Source organism: Sinocyclocheilus anshuiensis, unplaced genomic scaffold, assembly GCF_001515605.1.
Source record: "Sinocyclocheilus anshuiensis isolate Anshui unplaced genomic scaffold, SAMN03320099.WGS_v1.1 scaffold1430, whole genome shotgun sequence".
NCBI lineage: Eukaryota > Metazoa > Chordata > Actinopteri > Cypriniformes > Cyprinidae > Sinocyclocheilus > Sinocyclocheilus anshuiensis.
In genome coordinates, this window is record NW_015555721.1 from 53887 (window position 1) to 61900 (window position 8014).

Here is an 8014-nt window from a genome sequence, read left to right on the forward strand (position 1 = left end):
TCGAAGCGAAACGAGGCCGCTGAACGAGCGTGATACTTTTATTATGCCACAGTCGACCGCTTCCGCTCCTTCCGGTCGTGCGTATGTGGGGGAAAAAAGCAGCGCTGTTTTATCATACTAGATACATTTGAACGTTCTGTTATAATGCTACTCTGTGCGTTCATCACCGGTCTATTAAAACGCACAACATATGAAAGCGTCTTTGGTGTTTCCATGTTTTCTACAAAAATCGAGGGGTTATGACGTCATTGGCAGGCGACACAATGACACTATAGACACGGTCCGTGTCACTAGTTAAAATTGCTTATTTCTCTGGATTTAAACATTCTTCGAAACATTTGGGATAATGTAAGTACACAAGTCAGCAAAATATATAACACTGTTCTAGTGGTTTTTGGATATTTTAATAAAAAAATCTTACATATTGTGCCTTTAATACTTTTTTGAATAAATTATGACGGTAGTTGTCTCTGCCTGTTATACCTTGTGTTTTATTGACAAATGGTAGGTTTAGGGGCAGGGGTTGGGTTACTTGCTCATAAATTTGTGTAAATAGTGTAATATAAATAAAACTGTTGTGACTGTTTACATTGAAAAATCACACCCCAACATATATGCAATAATGGCAATATTATTACCCAATATCTAATTTAATCATGACGATAAAATTCCCTGTACCTTTTCGCGTCGGCATATGGACGCCAAGGGTTTCTTATGTAAAGCAACGGAGGACCCTGCACGTCGAAAAATGACGCTAAAGGGGTACCCTGTGTGTCTAAAAATGACGCCAAGGGGTCCTGACCAAGCGTCTATATGTGACGAATTGGGAGTGAGAACGTGTTGGGGTATTTCAGTACAGCCTTAATGTTTTCAGCAGCCTTCTTTCCATTTTAAACCTCATTAAAATGCAAATTAGGCCTCTCTGTGTCCTATTCTGTGCTCTGGATTCAAAGACTTCCTGCGTTTAACTCCGCCATTCAAGCGGTTCCATGGGGTTAAGCTGTATTTCATGTGTTCACACTGCTGAATAAATCAGTGTAGCACAGCTGATATGCGGTCTATATTCAAAATGGGGAGCCTTGAAGCCAAAGTGACTGACAACTTTATATCTAAAAGCAGCACATTTTATAAGCATTACTACACTAGCTTCAACAATTTTGTGGCATTAAAGAAGCATTTTCTTCCATTAAATCAGTGCTGGGCTTTTGAACACTGACTTTATTGCCAAGCAGTGAGTATGTGCTTGGGAGTGTTACTCATTTCTGGGTGTTACTTCATGATTTCAACACAATTCCTGTAAATAATATTTTACAGGCTTTGGGCATTTTTGACAGCAGACAGTTTTGACTGGCTTTGGATTACACTCTTAACCCTTTCCTTCAAAGACATCTTTCATAGAAAATTATGCCATTTTTAACCATTTGTTAAACAAATTATGCAGGAATTATTGCCAAGAAAGGTGCAGTTTGTGTCTCAACTGCATCTCCAAGTCACAAATACTCATTTTTAAGGCTTTAACTCTGTTTAGTGCATAATTCAAATGCCATTTTAAAATAAAGCATTTTATTGTTGCATATGTGTGCTTCTATAAACGATTGCAAATTTGTTTACAAGAATTTTGACTATGATTATAATATATAAGGGTAAAATGTTAAGTATCTGCCACTTGAGGAAAAAAATAAATAAACAAAACAATGTTTGTTGTGCACTAATCTAAATATTAGGGGGATGAATTCCCCTTTAGTCGTTCCCCCAAAATGGCAGTTACACCCCTGACACAAGTGTTATTTGACTATTATACTTATTATTAGTATTGGTACATAAATTCGACAGTTCACCCATAAATGAAAATTCTGTCATTTACTCACCCTCAAAGTGTTCCAAACCTATATGAATATCTTTCTATTTTCATTACCAATATTTTAATAATTTCAGTACTGTAACAACAGCAGTTGATGGTAGCCACTGACTTACATAGTATTTTACCATACTATGGAGTCGATGGCTATTGGCTACCGTAAACGGTTTAATGACAAATTTTTCATTTTTGGGTGAATCATGCCTTTAATATTTTCACTTTTATTAAAATTTGGGTTTGTGTAATTTTGTTATGTGCTTTTGTTAATTTTTATTTATTTATTTAATTATTTAAATACATATTTTACATCTAGCGTTCATTTATTTTAATTTCAGTTTTAGCCATTTTAGTTATCAGTAGCGATGCCTGATAATTTTGCGAACATCTGATTTCTGAATTCAGCAGTAGCCTTTTCATATGAAATCAGAGTCATCTTACCTTGCCGAGAAAGGCCTTCAATTCGCCAGATCAGCGCAGGGCTGATAGAAGAATATTAGGCGGCTATATATTTTTGCCAAACCATAACCGTGTTTGTTATGGACTTTCTATCTGTTTCTGCACATAATTCACAGTGCAAGATGTTTTAAATGCTAAATAAAGTAAGTCTAAAAAGCACGCAATAAGATTACAGTCATATGATAATAAATGTATCATGGCGCTATTCATGTAACGTTATGCATGAATATATTTAGCAAGATGCTAACGTTACATGTTCCTATAAGCAGTGTTGGGGAAAGTTACTTTTAAAAGTAATGCATTACAATATTGCGTTACTCCATAAACTATAAGTGCTGATTATTTTGAATAAGTGTAACTGCAGTCTTGAGGAAGAAAACACTTAAAAGCGTGTTCTGTGTGTCTTGTATTTAGTTGGTGTATATTGAACACGGAGTAGCAGCAGCTGATTCATACTTTAGTTTCAGTAGCCCGGGTTTGTTTATCTTTGGCAAATGCAAAGTATTCTGGGACACTCTCTTAAAGGGTCAGTGATGTGTGTGTGACAGTAGGTTGTAGGACAGCAGGGTTGTTGGCTTTTAGTTGTTTTGACTGATCTTCAGTTGAAATAAGGTGCACTGCTGTGCAAGCAATTTCCCATTTCTCCCACAAAAGTTTTGCATCTAAAGAAATTAGAAGAACTTTGGAAGTATTTAAAATTATGTATACTTACATGTCCTCCATTTCCTTGGCACCTGAGGCGATCTATATAGGTACATAAAATTTATATCGTGACTGAAGAACACAAACAGTGCCAAATCCATTAGAGACTATCCTGAGCTGTGGCATGAAAAGCTTTTAAATGGACAGTTAACTCAAAAACGAATGTCATTCCAAACCCACGAGGTTCACACAATCAAGATATTTTTAATGAAACCTGAAAGATTCCTGTCCATCCACTGAAAGTCTGCACAACCAAACCTTTGATGTTTCAATAAGTTCATAAAGAGATTGTATAAGAAATCCATATGTCATAAATCTTATGGATTTGGACTGACATGAGAGTCATTTATACAGAATAGATCAGTGGAATTTTCATTTTTGGGTGAACTTTAAGGCTGATGATACATGGGGCAACTTTTTGAGCAATGTTGCTAGGCATCTTTGGGCAATATTGCCTTCAACGGGCAACCAGGTGAGACAGAGGGCCCACGACCGATCTAAAGTATCCAGATAGAAATTTGTTACCCATTCCCAGTGGGAAAGTGCCTAAGCAACATTGCTCTAAAAGTTGCCCCATGTATCATCAGCTTGAGAGTCCACCAAGAGTCCAGCTGTAATATAATAAAATAATAGCTATTTAAATGTTGCTTGCAAAAACAAAATTTTATCTGAATACGTAGATATTCTTTGATTTATCATTAATAAAATCAGATATTCTTCATGTGCTTTTCAGAAAAAGTGTTAACGGGGCTGCCATGTTGAGATCACATGACCAGTTGTCTTACAATTAAAGGTAACTAACAACAAACGTACCTCAAACTCTGACATTTTCCAGAGAAATAGAAACAGCAGAGGCTGATGCTGTTGTATTATATTTTTAGAAAGAAAAATATAAAACAGAATTACTTAGTGCCCCTTTAAGAATCTGAGATGTTCCTACATATTACGCTGATATTACTTACTACTACAACAATAAGAGTAGTTATCCATCATCACACAGCTGATGCCAATATTTTGAACTCAAGAGGGTTATTTCTACTGTCAGTAGTGTGTATGATGATCTCGAAGTTGTCTATTAATAATAACTCAACAGAAAATAACAATAAACTGATTTTATATCTGGAATATTATTATAAAATAGTTGTGGTTTAGTATACTCATTCTTTAAAAATACATTTCATACTCTGTTCCTCAAATGCCTGAGATTTGTGAGATCTCAGAGGGGAGTGAGTGTTTGTGGTGAAGAAATGCTCAGAAACGTCTCATGGAGAACCACATGGGGATATCAACCTATCAGATTTTAGGGTTTGGTTTAAGGTTAGATTTATGGTTAGGCTGTATGGCTTGAATAACATTATTATCAACCAACCTTTTGCCTCTGGTTTTAGGGAAACCATGATTTGGGCTATGATTTTTTTTATATATAGGAATGTTCCAGCAACAATCCAGGAGCATTTCTTACTTGCATAAAATCTGACTGCTTTATTTCTGTTGCTTTTTATGGCTGAGATCTCAGATGTATACTTATAACAAATTTTTCTAAAAGGTTACACAAGCAAATGTTGAGATTTGGCATGACTTTAAAGGGACAGCGTGACACACAGTGGCTTTAATGGGACTTACAGATTCAGGCACTAACTGAGCCACTCTCCACGGTCTCAGCATGTCTGTCATCGGTCGCAGCAGGCCGACTCCTGAACACCTGGATGCTCGCCTCTGGATGCTCCCAGAGGACTTAACCACCAGCTGTAAAGTTCGGTGAGACTGAAGAACAGACGACAGGATGGACAAAAGCCTGTCCCAGGCCTCCCATCTGACTCCTCTGAAGCCCCTCCAAAGTCTTTGAAGTGCTTGCAATATGTTACTGTGCTTAGGTAAGGCAGAGAGGTTACATTATTATTAGAGGTATTTGCTAAGTATCACTAGTACTATTGCACAAATTCTGGCTTTAGGATTTTTCAAGAACTTTAACCCTGAATAGTTCAAAAAGACAAATGTTTTAAAGGAACGGTTCACCAAAAATGAAAATTAGCTGAAAATTTACTCACCCTCGGGCCATCCAAGATGTAGATGAGTTTGTTTCTTCATCAGAACAGATTTGGGGAAATTTATCATTACATCCCCTGTTCACCAATGGATCCTCTGCAGTGAATGGGTGCCGTCAGAATGAGAGTCCAAACAGCTGATAAAAACATCACAATAATCTATAAGTAATCCACACCTCTCCAGTCCATCATTTAGTGTGTTTGTAAGAAATAAATCCATCCTTAAGAAGTTTTAACTTTAAACTATTGTTTCTGGCCAAAATACGAGTCCATAATCCATAACAACGCTTCCTCTATTGAAATATCCCCTGTTGTCCTCTCACATCAAAATCCACTGACATATTTATTTCGAACCATTTTGGACTTTTTTCCCCCACTTGTAAATGATTCTTGATCTCTGCATATTTCTCTCCTGATTCAGACGAGGTTGTGTTTTCACTGGAAAGAGAAGTGTTATAAATAGAGAAACTTTATTTTAGCTGTAAGCAACCGTTTGAAGTTAAAAGCATTGTAATTATGGATTTTATTACAAGCACGCAGCTTGTGAATTACTTAAATTATTAGTAGATTTTTGTGATGATTTTATCAGATGTTTGGACTCTCATTCTGACGGCACCCATTCACTGCAGAGGATTCACGTGCAGAGGATTCATTCTGCAGAGGAGCAAGTGACATAATGCTAAATTTCTCCAAATCTGTACTAATGAAGGAACAAAGTCATCTACATTTTGGATGGCATGAGGGTGAGTAAATTTTAATTTTTGAGTGAACTATTCCTAATGTACAGTCATCATTTCAGAGAGCCTTCGAGTCACATTTAGCGCTGCGAAAACATAAACGACAGCTTTAACTTGTCAGTGCTGACAATGTGACTATTGCATAAGCAGGAGAACCTCCTTGCTTGACGAGGTATCCAAAGTCAATTCATCAGAGTCTAATTAGTGGTCACAACCTGCACTTAAGGCTGATGTATGTGTTTTGAGTGTGTATATGCACTAGGGTTGCCTGCTTTTGTGGTTAGGTAAGTCTCCCAGCAGGTCACAGGTCTGGAAGCCACTGAGATCTGCATGCTCACACATTGCTGCTCTGATGCGTAATGGTGGCAGAAATAGAAAGCAGCACACTGTTAGCTGCCAGTGTGTAAATCAATATGTTTAAGTAATTCAAGAATGCTATAAACATTCCAAGGTGAAATACACTCATGGCTCACTTTTATGGTGCTGTGGCAATCTGCCAGAAGCTGCACCTCCAGGATCTCATACAGGATTGTGATTTGCACTAGTCTTCTTTATAATGAATCTGTTTTTAGCTCAGTTAGGAATCAGTGACATGTTTATGTTTTTGAATAGTATTTATTTTAGTGTTGACATTTTTCTTCACCAAGCATGCATTCATCTGTGCATTCTAGCAGTCAGTGTCGTTGTCATCATGCAGGCCACTTCTCACTTCCCATATAAACTCAGCAAAAAAGAAACGTCCCTTTTTCAGGATGCTGTATTTTAAAAATAATTCTGCAAAAAACGTGTTTTTCATGCTTGTTAAACGAACCATAAATGATTATTGCACCTGCACCTGCGGAACAATCCTTAAGACACTAAAGGTGGCAAGCAATTAATGTCACAGTTATAACTTAAAGAGATGACGTTAAAGAGACTTTTCTAAAACACCAGAAGAAAGATGCTCAGGGTCTCTGATCACCTGTGTGATCTTATACTAATCATCTTGCTGTGAATCTGGACCATCCACACGGTTTGTGCTGCTTATATCCAGTTTGCTTTCTTCTTTCAAGACAACAGTTCTTTCAACAAAGCAATAGACGAGTGATGAGTTTCTAAAAAAGCGTTTTTCTTGTGACTGGTAATAAAAGCAAGTATACTAAAGGCTCTGCAAGGCAGCAATTGAAAAAAGACACTGGATTGCCTTTCCACACTCCATTAAGCAGTGCCATCATTTGCAACTGTGCTAATAACAAAAAGTTTCTCAAGCAGCAAATCACCACATTAGAATGAATAAGTTACAGTTTAGAGTTTACTAATAAACCTTTTGTGTTGAATAATCTGCACGAATTGAATAATTTAACACATTTAACATTTAATTTACTAGTAAATGTGATGCTAAAAATCACGGAAATTACTATCATGGAAAAACGTATTCATATATATTTTAATAAAACAAAGACATACAAACCAATTATTTTAAACAGTAAATGTTCAAAAGAACTTATGGTAACACTTTATTTTAAGGTGTCCTTGTTACACATGTTACATGTACTTACTATTATAATAACAATAAATTACGCATAATTACATGCAAGTAACCCTAAGACAAACCCTAGCCATATAGTAAGTACATGTAGTTTAATAATATTACTCTGTACTTAAATGTATAATTACACTGTAACAAGGACACCTTAAAATAAAGTGTAGCCGAACTTATTTTTTAAGAATTATTACAAAATTGTTTTGATCAACTATCCTTTCTGAATAGAAGTATTCAATTCTTAAAACAACAACAACAACCTGACTGACCCCAAACTTTTGAACGGCATTGTATGTGAGAAAGTTTCAAGAGAGTGTCATTTATGCCAAAAGTTATGATGTAGCATATTGCACATCTATTTAGAGAACAATGACGAGCATATAACAGTATCTCAGTATGTGCTGAAGTGTTGCACTGGGATGCTTGTTGTCTGCTGATCAGAGCGTATGTGCTCCGAGGGCCAGTTGGCATCATGATCACGTCTGTCTGGTGAGCCAAAGCAGGGGCCAGAGATACAAAGTGGCCTGACAGAGATGCTTTAATGATGGTTGTCATGTATTCGGTGCTTTGGCTGAACCCATTGTTGGGATGCTTTGGCTTTGGTCTCGCGTACATGTCATGAGGTGATCTGGCAAAGACTTCCATCATCACCAAGTGATGAGACGACAGACAGCTCAGCCCCAGCTCTTCAGCA